We start from the raw sequence: 13,882 nt of genomic DNA on the forward strand, positions 1-13,882 counted from the left end.
AAATAAAAATAATTTAGTCAATATAATTTAAGAACCCTACATATAGGTCCAAAATCGTGAATACAAAACAACAGCTTTGAAGAGTGCTTTCAAAAATGGGACAAAATCCGTTTATAACAAAAGGAACTTGCACAAAAGATTAGGTGGAAAAAATTTTCCAAGTGCATTGTCGTTCCCGAGCTCAGTTGAGACAATCGCTAGCGCAAAATCCGAGAATTGTTGCCAATTTAAAAATGGTTGGAACAGACTTGGCTATTGTACATTGTTGCATCCATTAATCTTTCCTGGATATCAAGTGCATGAACGCTTCTATGGTCAGTATGAAGTGTAGTTTTTAACACATTTAACCCTTTCAATACGACTTTTGGCCAGCGAAGATATTTCTGTATAATTGAGCTAAATGGGCTGTAAATAAGTAAAGGAACATATTTACATAATTTCAGATTTTTAGAAAATATAGTTTTTGAAAAAATGCCTTGGGACACATATATCCCAGCAGTAGTTTAGTTATGGGATAAATATATGATGTATATTGGAACGATTTTCCGTCATCCCTTGTCAAATTTGGTTTTGAGACAAACCGGTTTCGGCGTTGTGCCATCATCAGTGTCGATTTTCGTTCCGATCTGTTGTTGTCGTTTGTCCTGTATTTATAGTTCGTAGGTATATGAGCAGGTATTGTCAAATTGATGTTTATGTATATTTAGTTATGTGTATGTGCTGTGTGTTCATTCAGAACCGAGGGTGGTTTACTAATCGATTTGTGTGGCTGACTGGGGTAGGTAGAAATCTGTGATTTTAGTCGTTTGACCTTCTTTGTCGGTTTTTTATTTTGGTGTGTTAATTGTTTTGCGTTTATTTGTTGTTGTGTGTTTGTCTGTTGTACCTGTGTGATTAAATTGTTTACTGTAAACAAGTTTTAAAGGCTCGAATATTGTGTCAGAAATTATGTTTAACTGTTCGTTTATTATTCTACCGTCGAATGTTTTCTGTTTGTAGATTTCCATGTTTTCGAGTACGTTGAGACGTCGGCCCTTTTCCTGTATGTGAAGAACCCTAACTGTTTTATTGATGTTTGCTGGGGACCATTCATATATATATCCCAGCAGTAAATAATCAGAACACAAATTTAGGTATTCAAGAGTAAAAAATATTTATTTTTATCGAAACTGTTACATTATGTTTGGAATGGTGTAAATCAATCAATATATAAAGCTACTTGACATTGTTGGCAAATGATTTTAGTCCGTTTTTCCATTTTCCTAGAGTGGCATCTCACGCATCTTTTTCGGCTGCCTTTTTCAACTGGAAGATGATCTCCAACGTTTTCGAAAACTTTGACATTCTTTGAAATCCTACCTTGTCTTCTGGTTCGTTTGTACAAAGACTCTGATCGTCCTTGACTAATCAACTGTTCAGCTAAATTTACTATGAAATCGATAGATGGAATTTTTTTGCCATTTCACACTTCTTCTATTTAAATCGTATAAAGTAATCATTTGATTTGCCTGATCTACGCCACCCATATATTTTTTGTAGAAAATCATAGCTTCAGGACATTCAATATTTTTAGTAGTACCATCTTTAATTTTTCGAACTCTGGCATCAATAGTGGCATTGTGGCAGTTGCTCATAAGAAGCACGTCTTTTGTGTCTTTCCACTTGACTGCTAATATCCCTTCATCACATACTGCTATTTCACATTCACCTCTTTCTTTTAGTTTAGTTTCAATCCTAGGTGTATTTTTACGGTTTGATATAAACGTTCCTACAGCAGGAAATTTTATAGTGTCAAGTAGACGTGTTGAAGTGTAAAAACGGTCTAAAGACAAAGCAACGTTTGAACTCGTAATGGTTTCTGCCAATTTTAGAATCACACGCTCTCCCAAGGTTCCAGCAGTAACTTCAGTTTCCCGTCCACTATATATGTTTGTGTCATAAACATACCCGGTTTCTGCATTGCATCTTGTCCAAAGTTTGATTCCTCTTTTGACAACTTTCAGAGGGAGATACTGTTTCAGACTGGACCTCCCTTTGAATTTCGTCATTGACTCATCAGTGGATTGAAATGTGCTGTAAGTTCTCTCGTTCAAAAATTTATATTTCAAGCAAGATACAAATTCTTCAATGTAGTACGTTTTTGATGCATCTGGAGGTTTTTCGGGGTCACAGAAATACAGTTTTGATATCAGTAGTATAAAACGATCTCGGGAAATGCATCTAATATTGCTGCGTTCCGGAGGGATTTGTTGCGAGACCAATACTAATGTATTCGTGGTACACGATTATATGACATTATCAATGAACAGCCCAGAATAATTTTTATTTCTCCTGGCGATGTCATCTTTGCATTATTGAGCTTCTGTAGGCGCATATTTGTATAATGACTTATCTGCATTATGAGACTCTTTGGAAAAAGCTTATAAAAACAATCAAGATTGGTGGAACCTCTGGTCAGGTTAACCATTATAATTGGCTTGTCCTCTTGAGGCAGTGACATTTTTGGCGAAAAATTATCAATACCGCCGTGCCAAATAAACTTACTATTGCTTGTTGATTGTACAGGAAATTTGCATCTTCAGAATTGTTATCACTATCTTCATTTACCGTTTGTACATTTTCAAGCATCTGGATATCTTCATCATCTTAGGAGTATGTGCTATCTACCGCAGAAGATATGGAGGCATCAGAGACTTTATAATCTGTGTCACGGCTATCGTCACTGTCGTGGAAAGGATCCACCTCCATATCAGATGAATTATCAAGCTCGTCCTCTATTTCTTCGTTAGTCAGTGGTCGATTCATCCTAAAATTATTTCAATAACAAAAACTAAATTCGTTTGATAGAAAACTGCTGGGACAATTACATCCCACACTACCGCACTGTAGGGATGTATACGTCCCAATGCAATAAAACATGGTATATATGCATGCAGATCAATTTATTCTTATATGTAAATGTGACATGAAATTTACCTTTTCCTTTTGTAATGAGAAAAAGAAAAATTTTTCACTAAAACACTTAGAAAAAACTTAAAATATTGCTTACACGTGTATGCACCAAGAACACTCTTACACTTATGCCCGTATACCAAGTACAAATTAGTTACGTTATGTTGACCGAAGCACGTGTTGTGAAGTACTGTCTACAACTTACGGTTTAATCCCATCCCAGCGCTTTTAAAGCGAATATTTTTCGCTCCAGTAATTTTTGAACATTCGCTGGGACTTATATATTCCCGCAGTATTGAAAGGGTTAATAACATGTTCAGAAAGCTATCGTTACGTGCTGAAATTCATTTCAGCCATTTTCTACTTCTGGCTAGTTCCAGTACTTAAGCTTTTTTCTTCATAATAAATAATTTTGCTTTTATTTTATTTAACAGCTGATGGGAATTTGCTTTTCCGAACGGTTAAATTTATCGAAATATCGAACAATGACACTATTCTTTTTCGAATGAGTGTCATAATACCGAATGAAAATTCATTCGATCAGCTCTTTTGACCACAGTCAAAAATCGAATTTGTCTCATAATTGGGGCCTTTAATAATTTAACTATATTTAAGGTTTGATTAATTATTTCAAATTGACGAAAAATCACAAAAATAAACAATTTTACTAATTTATCTTTGTATTAAGCTGTTAGTAATCAGCTGTTTTTTTAGTCGCAGAGGTTGCGTTTTCTATATTTAAATAACCGAAATTTGGCATTTAAGTATAGTTTAAATATGGCGTGGTGAAAGTGAATTTTTGCAGATAATTGCTGTGACAGTTGTAATTAATGACAGCTGGCAGCTCTATGTATTACATCGATATGTTTACTATTACACTCATCTCTAGTATTATAAACGTAGATGTAAAGCCATCCCTTTAAAAAACGCGAGTACTCTATAAATAATGTAAGGAATACTCCTTTGGGAGATAGGACTGCTCCAAATCTAATCTGTATTCATACAAAAAATGTGCTCCAAGGAGAGGCGTAGGTGATCTCACTCTCGCTTTGTTTGTGAGTATTCCCTATAGTACATAAGTGAGAGTACTTTCCAAAGTACTTCACTGTTGTACTCCATGGAGCACCCACAGAGGATCATATGCCAAAGTACTAAAGAGGAATTGTGTAGGAAAGAATTATCGAAGTGAATTTAATTTAAAATGAAATTAAATGAAGAAGGGCAATACAACTTTTATATTTTATACTACGAATATTCTTATGTTATTTAGCATTTGCGTGAATAAAGAAACTAATATAATACGCATACGCATACGAGAATAAAGAAACTTATATAATATGTATACATAAAACCAGTGCGCTGTTGCATTTTATCAGAGTTGCCAAAGTAAAATTTTATTATTAATTATTTGCATGCAATAGTTTACTTTAGGCAACTCTGTTCGATCATCATCGTGTCGTGATCACTGTCGTTAAAAAATGAGCAATGATCGGCTGATGGTGGTCCGCAAACGCATTGCAAAGGAGTATTGTTAGAGTACTCCAACATGAAGAAAATGGAACACGTAATCCAACAATTTTGCAGGGATGCTTCCTTTCCACTTGTACATCTGAAGCGCTATTCACTAACTTTTAGGGTATCTACATACGAGATTTTTAACATAAACACATTCGTTTGTTATATCAGACATGCGATTCACTAACTTAGTTTTAACAACACTTGTCAACTATCATTTCGATGTGGCAATGCTGGTAGTTAAATGTCAAAATTTACGAAAAGTTCATAGAGGAATCGAAAAAAACAATCAATTTTTTGTACGCGCCAATAATTTTATGCAGCTTTTTTAGCAAAGGGAAGTATTTTTGATATATGTTTTATATTTAGGTCATTTACTGCTTTTATTTCTCATTTTATATTTCAGAATGGCACCAAATACTGCATCATCCACAAAACGAAGCCGAGCAACAGCAGAGCAGATAAGAATGATGGTGGACCTGCTTGAAGAGGTTCCTGGGTGAGTGTCCGGCAGATTCCAACGGATGCACGGCAAGTTGGAGTAGCAGAAGCAGTGGAACAAGCTAGCGGGCAAGCTCAACGCCGTTGGAGGAGCTTCAAAGAGTGCAGAGCAATGGCTTACGGTAAGTACTGAGGAAAAAAGGGGGTAAATTTTAGGGATCTGAAAATCCGTTTTTAACTAACTTCCCGGTGACCTAGGGACTCCAAAATCACCACATAATTTGGGGCCTAGTTATACTACAACTTGTAGAAGACAAAATTGAGTTAGGCGATGCAGGGACCGAGACATCTAGAAAATTGGTTTTCCTATAATATATGTTTCCTGTGGGATATACTATATGTTTTAGTCAAGCCCAGAGCTCAAATAAAAAAAAAAAATAAGGTTCACCCTAATAGTTAATACTTTTTTACAGGTCTGGCGCGATCTAAAAAATCGCACGAGGAATCGAGTTAAGGACATAAATAACCAGCGGGCAGAGAAGCGCATCGTGGAGCTAATTGGGGACCGATATGTTGAAGGCGCAGGCATATGTAGGGGCAGTGTGCCTATGGATGAGGTCAGTATATAGTTATACAGCTACACCTATTATCATTATTAACTTATTGTTCATTCGATTGTAAATTTTAAGGAAATGCATTCGGTGATGGAGGAGGATGAAGGAGAAGTGGAGTACCTCTAGGAGCTAGAAGCCAGTAGCGAGGGGCAATCCCAAGGCGAGGGTGAGGAGCAGCCAACCACATATTCTGCTGCCATTGCAGTAACGAAAAGATGTGCTCCAACCACCCCGACAACTCCTGCAATTCGCCCTAAAACTCCTGCATTTCGCCCTAGAACTCCCACAACCACCCAAAGAACTTCTGCACAAACTCCTCACAGGTTCTCGAGAACGAAATTCAACGACGAGGAGGCCGAGCGCCAAAACAGGTTTTTAGCGATTGCTGAGAAACAGGCAGGTAATATAAGGGTAAGAAATAATTGAAAGTTCAATATATTTTACAATATATAAAATCCTTACTTAAATTAAAAAATGGCAACAGTGTCCTTATAAATTTAAAATATAAAATTTCTCATCCTCTAGATGCTGACTGAAAACCAAATAAAGTTGGCTGAAAATTAAGAAAACTAGACGGAGGCAACATTTGCAATGGCCAAGGCAATTGAAATAATGGGAAAAGGGTTGGAAGTGTGTGCCGAAGCTTTCAAAGAACTGTCAGGTACAATACTAAACAAAGACTAATTTACCAAATAATTAAGTATAAGATATTTATAAAATATGTTTAATATAAATATATATTTTTAGTTTATACGTATCCCTAACATCAACCATAAAGCCATTTTAGAGCTAGTTTAGTTTAGTTTTTTACATTCGCTTGCCTTTTTTTAACTTTTCATAGATTACTGTTTCATGCTTCTTTTCATTAAAGCATTACCTTTTCCCACTGACTATGTAAATACTTTTTAGTTGTTGAAAATGCGCTTTATATTTGACGATAGCGATAATATTAAGGTTGACTTTCTAGTCATTTTAAATGAATTTCCTTTTTTAATTTTCGACTTGAAATGAATTGTACCTGTTTTGTTATTCGTTTTATATAACGTTTGATGTTGACGTTTTTGTTAAATATGTTTAAGATATTAAAGATGTTAAGTTTTTAAAAATATGTTTAATTATTACGCGAAACGTATGCAACTTTTTTTAAGGAAACCGTTAAACTCTTTTAAAATCTTAATTTAATAAATCTTAATTTAATAAAATTTTATTGTATTAATCATAAATTATTTAAAACATAAATAAATACGGTACTGTTTAATGGCTTACTTGAAAAAAGGTGCATATATTTCGAACTATACTTACTTTATAAACCAAAATAAAATTAAAAAATATGATACGAAAGTTCTATATTATAGGTCTGCATAATAACAAATTAGTTTTCCTATGGGAATCTTGAAAAATCCTTTTAAATAACTTCCGCAGTATTTTTAAAACTTGCAACTTTTTCAATGTGTTTAATAAATTTAACAATTTTTGTTGTTAATACATCCCAGAGCACGGGGAAAAAGTGTCAATAAAATATGACACTATGGCAGCATTGCCAACAAACAAGTCCAATTTTCACAGCCATTCTGCAACAGATGTCGCAGTGTTGTGAATATCAATTGGCACGAACCAGAATAGAAGTAGGATTAATGAAGACAAACAAAAAACCGCTGTGATGGCTGAATGGTTATAGCAACGGCGCCTAAACGTTGCCGATGAAGGAATTTAGCAGTTCCCGAAATGGATCTATACAACGAGCTTTGGCAGTTGTCTAAATTTTTTCTTTCTTCTATTCTAATTTAAAAATTTTTTCAATTAAGAAAAAATTTATCATAACAATAATAATGATTAAAAAAAAAAAAATTATTGTTAGGCCTTGAGCTCGATTCGAACCCGCTATCTAATAAATTTAACAAAATTCCATGAAATAAAAAAATTGTAAATGTTTCTTATTCAATTCATTTTTGTTTTATTTGGATTAATAATAATAATTAATATATGAATACTTATATATTATAATGCTCGAATGAATTTGGTACTTAATACAAGGTAGGTTCTAAATTTCATGGCAATATAAAAATTGTAAGTAATGAAACTTGAAAAAAAACCTGCCTTTTTTAAAATGTCTCGCTTGGCTCACACGTCTTTTTTGTGCACAGGACTCGATATGCACGAATGTTTAGGAAAGACACTGAACTTATATTATCGGGATTGTCGTCTGTCGGCGGGCCCAAGACTAAGTTCATGTCTTCATGATCGCCCAAACGAACATTATGCAAGATTGCACACGCATTTACAATGTTACCAGCAAAACCTGGCTCATATTGAAGAGTCTTGTGTTGCGACAAACAACGCCAAGTTCCTTTTAATACACCAAATAGTCTCTCAATAGGATTTCTGGCTTTGCATAGCGCCTCGTTATACCGAAACTTGGGCGTACCTTCGGGTTGGTTCGGTAATGGCGTCATAAGCCACAGCTCCAAGGGATATCCAGAATCTCCTGCAAGTTGCGTATCAAAAAATTACATGAATTTCGCTGTAAACTGTATAGAAATACCTATCAGAAACAAGTTCCGGTATTAATTTTGATGGTCTCTCTGCAAAATTCGATGTACAGAACAGGAGCTCCATATGGAGGCGTCATGGCGAGCCCCCAGAAATTTGGCATTTATGTTTAAGATTTTTAGATTCGGGTTACATATCTACGAAAAAATGTACATGTTATATATATAGGCCAATATATTTTATATTAACTTTACCATTTGAACATTTATGGAGTGATATCCATGATGGTTCACGTACGCTTCCTCATAATGTTTCGGAGCCAAAAAGGCAATGTGCGTACAGTCAATTGCGCCTATCGTACCCCCAACGAATGGCGCAGGTGCGGCACTAAAAACCTCTTTTGGTGCTTGACGATCTGCCTCAGTCATACGGAACTTAATCTCCTCATAAAGCATGGCGGAGCTTATGGCATCGGTTACTCGGTGGATGCAGCGGCTTATTGTGGTTGGCTCATTGAGATGCCCCACTGTTCTCCCACAGAACTTTGGTAGCATCCCGTAGCATAAAAACGCAATGCACACAAAAACTGTAAAGGAAAGGTATGCAACCAAGTTGTTAATTTCCAATAAGGATAAATAAATGTTGGCAATCATATGCGACAGCACGTATCTGCTAAAGCTGGTCTAAAAGTCACGTTTTATCCTCGGTATTTATAATCGGAAATCCAAGAAGTTATTGGGAAGCTCCAAAAATAACCCTTAGCCCATCTAACACCCTTTACGTGACCCCCAATATTGCCGGGCAAAAAGCCCTTCTGCACTTTTTAGAACAGCTAATACGTGTGACTGCAATAACCACATGACGATGAGAGAAAATTTACACTTTGTTTGCAAATATTTCTTGACAGTAATAGGATTCTTCATACATGTCTTTTTAAACTTTTTTGTTAGCAGTTGCGTGGTGCCACATAGAATTACCTAAATGTTACCTGCTTCTCTGGAGAAATTGCTGTGATCATCTGTCCCCGTAAATGTTCCTGCAGGCGCTCCGCAACGTCTTTGGCAATGTCAGGACTCACCCGGTACAACTTCCTACACTCGGAGGATGCTAGGTCAAATGGATCGTCTATGTCCCTCAGTAAACGCCGATCTACTGCTGCGTGCCTTGCAACTGCATTCCGGGACATACTAAAGGCAACAAACTCGAAAGCCATATTTTTTTAAATAAAATGTAATTTTGCACAAACCAAACGAAAGTAAACAATGTTTTAACAGCTTACACAAAATCTGCATTAAAATAGCACATGCCAAATCGACTACGTTAAATTATCGGATTTGGAGTTGGCAAAAAGTTAGTGAATCGAAAGAGTGTTAAAATTTATGTTAAGCTAATTTAACATCTCCAAATGTAGTTAAAAAAGTTAGCGAATAGCTATAATATAATAAAACACGTGTATTTTATTGAATCCACAACATGGCGCAGCCGGTAAATCATCAAATATCCAGAATTTAAACATCACGAGAGCAAAATTATCATCAAAATTGGGACGACAGTAACTTGCGCGTAGGACCATGACAACATTTCAATGTGGAAGAAAACAAGAAGTCGGATCCGGCAAACACGCCCGAACATGTGTCCGAGAAATCACAGGAAGAGAAAGAAGCAGAAAGAATGGAGACATTTGGTACCTTCACCTCTATTATCGTTCGACGGCAATGTAAAAAAAAATGGAATAAGTGGAAGCAAAAATTCGATTTATACATGAGGGCCACAGGGCTGGACGAAAGAGAAGAAGAGAGGAAAGCTGCAGTGTTTCTACATGTCATCGGTGATGAAGCACTCGAAACTTTAACACATTCGGGCTAAGTGAGGCGGATAGCAACAAAATCGAGGCAGTGGCAAAATCATTCGAAAACTACTGTTCCCCTAAAGCGAATAAGAGAGTAGAAATACACCTATTTTTCACACGTGTGCAACAGAGTGGTGAAAATTTTACAAATTATTTGACTGACCTAAAAACACAAAGCGCTACATGCGGCTTTGGTAACCTCAAAGACAACCTAATAAAAGACAGAATAATCTGTGTTATCCGAGACTTAGAATTAAGGAATCGCTTTCTATGAGAAGATAACTTAGATCTGGAGAAGTGCACACAAATATACAAAACAGTAGAACTAGCAGACATACAAATGAAAACAATTGGCGAGCATTCGAAATCCATTAAGAGGCTACATAAAAATATTCCCACATTTGATGAACTGAGCTCAAGTATAGCTGGTAGCAAAATTTTTAGCGTGCTTGATGCAAGCAAAGCATTCCATCAAGTAAGGTTGACAGATCGAAGTAGTTATATGACGACAGTCATCACCCCGTTTGGCAGATACATGTATCTAAGAATGCCGTTTGGCATTAACTATGCCACTGAAGTTTTTCAGGAGTGTTTCGAGGAAATCTTTTGTGACATTGAAGGCCTCGATATTTACGTTGATGACGTCAGGTAAGTAGGTAGGTGAAGTGGCTGCGACCCTGGTCGCCCAAGTAGCTATTTAAAGCCGGTTTGATGCCACGTAACTCGTCTAAAAACCTACGGAATGTTACGGTCAATGTATTACAACCAGCCAGAGTTGTTGATAATATTAAGAATATTCGGAATTGCTATCACAGATAAACCTCTGATGTCGTCTAGAAACGGGGTTCCAAGGAACCTTAGTCGGGCTCTAGCTAGAGGGCATTTACACATAAAGTGTTCTACTGTCTTGTCTCCCTGGCATTTGGATCTTTGCAGCTTCTGCAGTAGTCGTTATACGGAATGCCCATCTTTTCCGCATGCGTACCTACTGCCCAATTACCGGTGCAGACTGCTTTCAGTTTGCGTGTGTTGGCCCTGGATTTGTTCAGAAGACTTTCGTCCTCTTTCCATCATAGTTTGGCCAAATGGATTTTGATATTGCACAGATGGTGATGTTATTCCATTTTGTTTGTGCTTTCTTCAAGTAGAAGCTTTGGATATTCCCCTTGGCTACTGCTAAGGGTATGCCTACCTTGACACTGGTTATTTCCTCGCTTATCTCCGATGAGCCCCTGCGTGCCAGCTCGTCGGCCTTCTCGTTACCCTCTATCCCCCTATGACCCGGGACCCATATAACGCATAGTTCCAGATTGGTGGTTATCTGGGATATGAGCCCACCCTAATTTTGAGTTAATGTGTGGCGAAAAAGCGCTTTTATCGCTGCTTGGCTATCCGACAGGATGCAAACTTTACCAGCTCCGTTCAAGCCCTCCAGTGATTTGCAGACTTGCCAAATCGCGAGGATTTCTGCTTGAAACACACTCAGTTCGATGGGAGTCTGAATGATGCAGACAAATCTATGGACTAAGAGTAGACTCCGGCCCCCACTCCCGATTCCATCTTGGAGCCGTCAATGTAGATTTGAACATCGTCGACCCTCATGCCCGGGCTTCTTTTCCACTCGTTCCTGCTTGGAATGGCGGTATTACACAGTACAAACTTCAGTTTGCGAGGGTAGTAATCTGTCTCGGTACTACATGTACCATCCGGAAGTTTCTTTAGGATACTACTATGCCCTTGCTGAGTATCCTTCCAACACCCAGACTCCCTGAGTCTCAGTGCGGTTTGTGACGATGTACAAAGTATATGCAAGTCGATCGGAAGCAGGTGCAAAATGGGGTCTAAAGAAGATGTGGGTCGAGTGCGTCCGGCCCCTATAGCACCAACACACGCAGTGCACTGGACTTTTTACAGGCTGGTGAGATTGTAGCTCTTACTTAGAGCTTCCCACCAGACTATGGAACCATAGGTAAGCACCGGTCGCACCACCGCCTCGTACATCCAAAGTGCCATGCTTGGCTTGTCTTCCCATTTCTTACCAAACATTGATTTGCAGGCATAGAAGGCGATGCATGCCTTCCGTCAATTGTTAGTCCCAGATACTTGGTACTCGATGACAGGGTTAGTTTCTGGCCGTTTAAGAATGGTAATCTGAAGCCAGGTGGCTTGTACTTCCTCGTGAAGAGAAGCAGGTCCGCCTTGTCGGGCTTTAACCTAAGGCCACATCCCTGTGCCCACCTGCTGAGTTTAGTCAAAGCCCTTTCCATGATTTCGCTCATTACGGAGGGGAAGGACCAAAAACCAAGATCGCCACGTCGTCGGCATACGCCACGATCTTAACTTAGGATTTCATTTATGGTGACCAACCAAAGCAGAGTTGAAAGCACCCCCTGTAATGTTTGCGGATAAGAGAAAATCGAAATCTAGGTTGCAGTGCCCAGTTAGCGGCACCAGATAGAATTTACTGTCAATTGAAACGGCAGCAGGTTGAATTCTCCTCTTTATTCAAAAGTTGTTTTCTTTTATACAAAATTTCTATGAGCTAAAATACTTACTTACACTAATACTTACAAACTAAGTATAACACACATATACATTCAATTCTGTTCCCTGGTGACTGCATTCTAAGCATAATTAAAACTGGTTGTGGAATGTGAAACGCAAGCATAAATGGATCATGTTAATAATTTGTCTACAGGTAAAGGCTTGTCGCGAGCAATCTCTAAACAGTGTCATTCCAAGGCTCAGGTTACCATATGATGCACGGTGTACAAAATATATGTTTGTACAAATGAATGAATTTATTTTTATTTTATTTTATTTATTTATTTATTACAGCGTAAGCCTAGTTTGAACAATATTTATTAAATCACATTGTAGAACTTATCTTATAGGTAAGGTTTTACAATGTTCAATGAATGTGTCAGTAGAATCTCATGCCGTACCAAAGCGAGCCAAAATATACGTATGTACAATTGTATGAATATGTATGTAAGAGTCAATATATTTTAAGACATTCCAAAACGGGTTGAAATATATGTTTGTACAAATGAATCAATAACTTAATGAGTGAATGGTGTGCCTCTGCATACCTGCTTGCCAATACTAGCTCCGCCTATCTCTGCTGTTATTTCGCGGTTGCGGAGCAGGCCCAAAGCCGTATGGGCTCTCCAACCTCTGCCCTACCGAAGGCAGCCACAATCGCTTCGGCTCCTACATTGTTAAACGCGCCTTCCACATCAACAAACGCAGCCAGAGTGAACTGCTTGTGATGAAGGGATATTTCCACCGTTCGAACTACCTCATGTAGCGCGGTTTCTGTGGATTTCCCTCACAGGTACGCGTGCTGTGCCGTGGAAAGTGGAGCCTCGCTTAGAAGCTCCCGTATATGTATGTCTAGTAGCCTTTCGAACGTTTTCAGAACAAAGGACGTGAGACTTATTGGCCGAAAGTCTTTGGCTACTTCATGCCCCCTTTTGCCGGCCTTAGGGATGAAATTCACCCTTGTTTTCGTCCACGAAACTGGAATGTGGTTGGGACGAATGCATGCCACAAAGATCTCCTTTAGTTCCTTAACCAAAGATTTCTGAGTCTTCTGCAGCATAATAGGTAGAATACCGTCCACGCCCGGTGTTTCAAATGGAGAGAAGCTATCTATTGCCCAGGAAATTTTCTTCTCCGCTAAAACGTTGTCTATGAGGCCAACAGGTACTTCCTGATATGTCGTCTCTGTATTGCGTACTCCCTCCCCCGATCCATCCGGGAAGTGAGCATCTACAAGGACGTTTAGAGTCTCAGCCGCCGATCCTGCCCATATTCCATCGGCGCGCTTGACAAATGTCTTGTTTGCATGACTCTTTCAAGAATCTTTCCCAGTCTGGCTGAGTTCTTCGTGAACTCAATCGACTCCCAGTGTTCTCGCCAGGAGCTTGATTTTGCTGTCCATATGGCTTCCTTATACTCCCTAAGAGCCGTCCTGTACTCCTGGAAATCGTTCCTGAAGTGACAGTCGTTGAAGACC

At 38.2% G+C, this 13,882-nt stretch overlaps 2 long non-coding RNA genes across 2 annotated transcripts in view; both read right to left on the bottom strand.

Annotated features, from left to right (window-relative positions):
- The window catches only part of LOC137242409 (uncharacterized), a 35,311-nt gene that overhangs the window by 7,533 nt on the left and 13,896 nt on the right, over positions 1 to 13,882 (bottom strand). The gene's annotated exons all lie outside the window — the stretch shown is intronic.
- Positions 8,081 to 9,760, bottom strand: LOC137240286 (uncharacterized). Its single transcript, XR_010949677.1, has 3 exons — positions 9,001 to 9,760; positions 8,267 to 8,598; positions 8,081 to 8,209 (listed from the first exon to the last, which is right to left on the bottom strand). It is a non-coding gene; the product is annotated as an uncharacterized lncRNA (long non-coding RNA).

This window comes from Eurosta solidaginis, chromosome 2 (genome assembly GCF_040869045.1).
Source record: "Eurosta solidaginis isolate ZX-2024a chromosome 2, ASM4086904v1, whole genome shotgun sequence".
Lineage (NCBI taxonomy): Eukaryota > Metazoa > Arthropoda > Insecta > Diptera > Tephritidae > Eurosta > Eurosta solidaginis.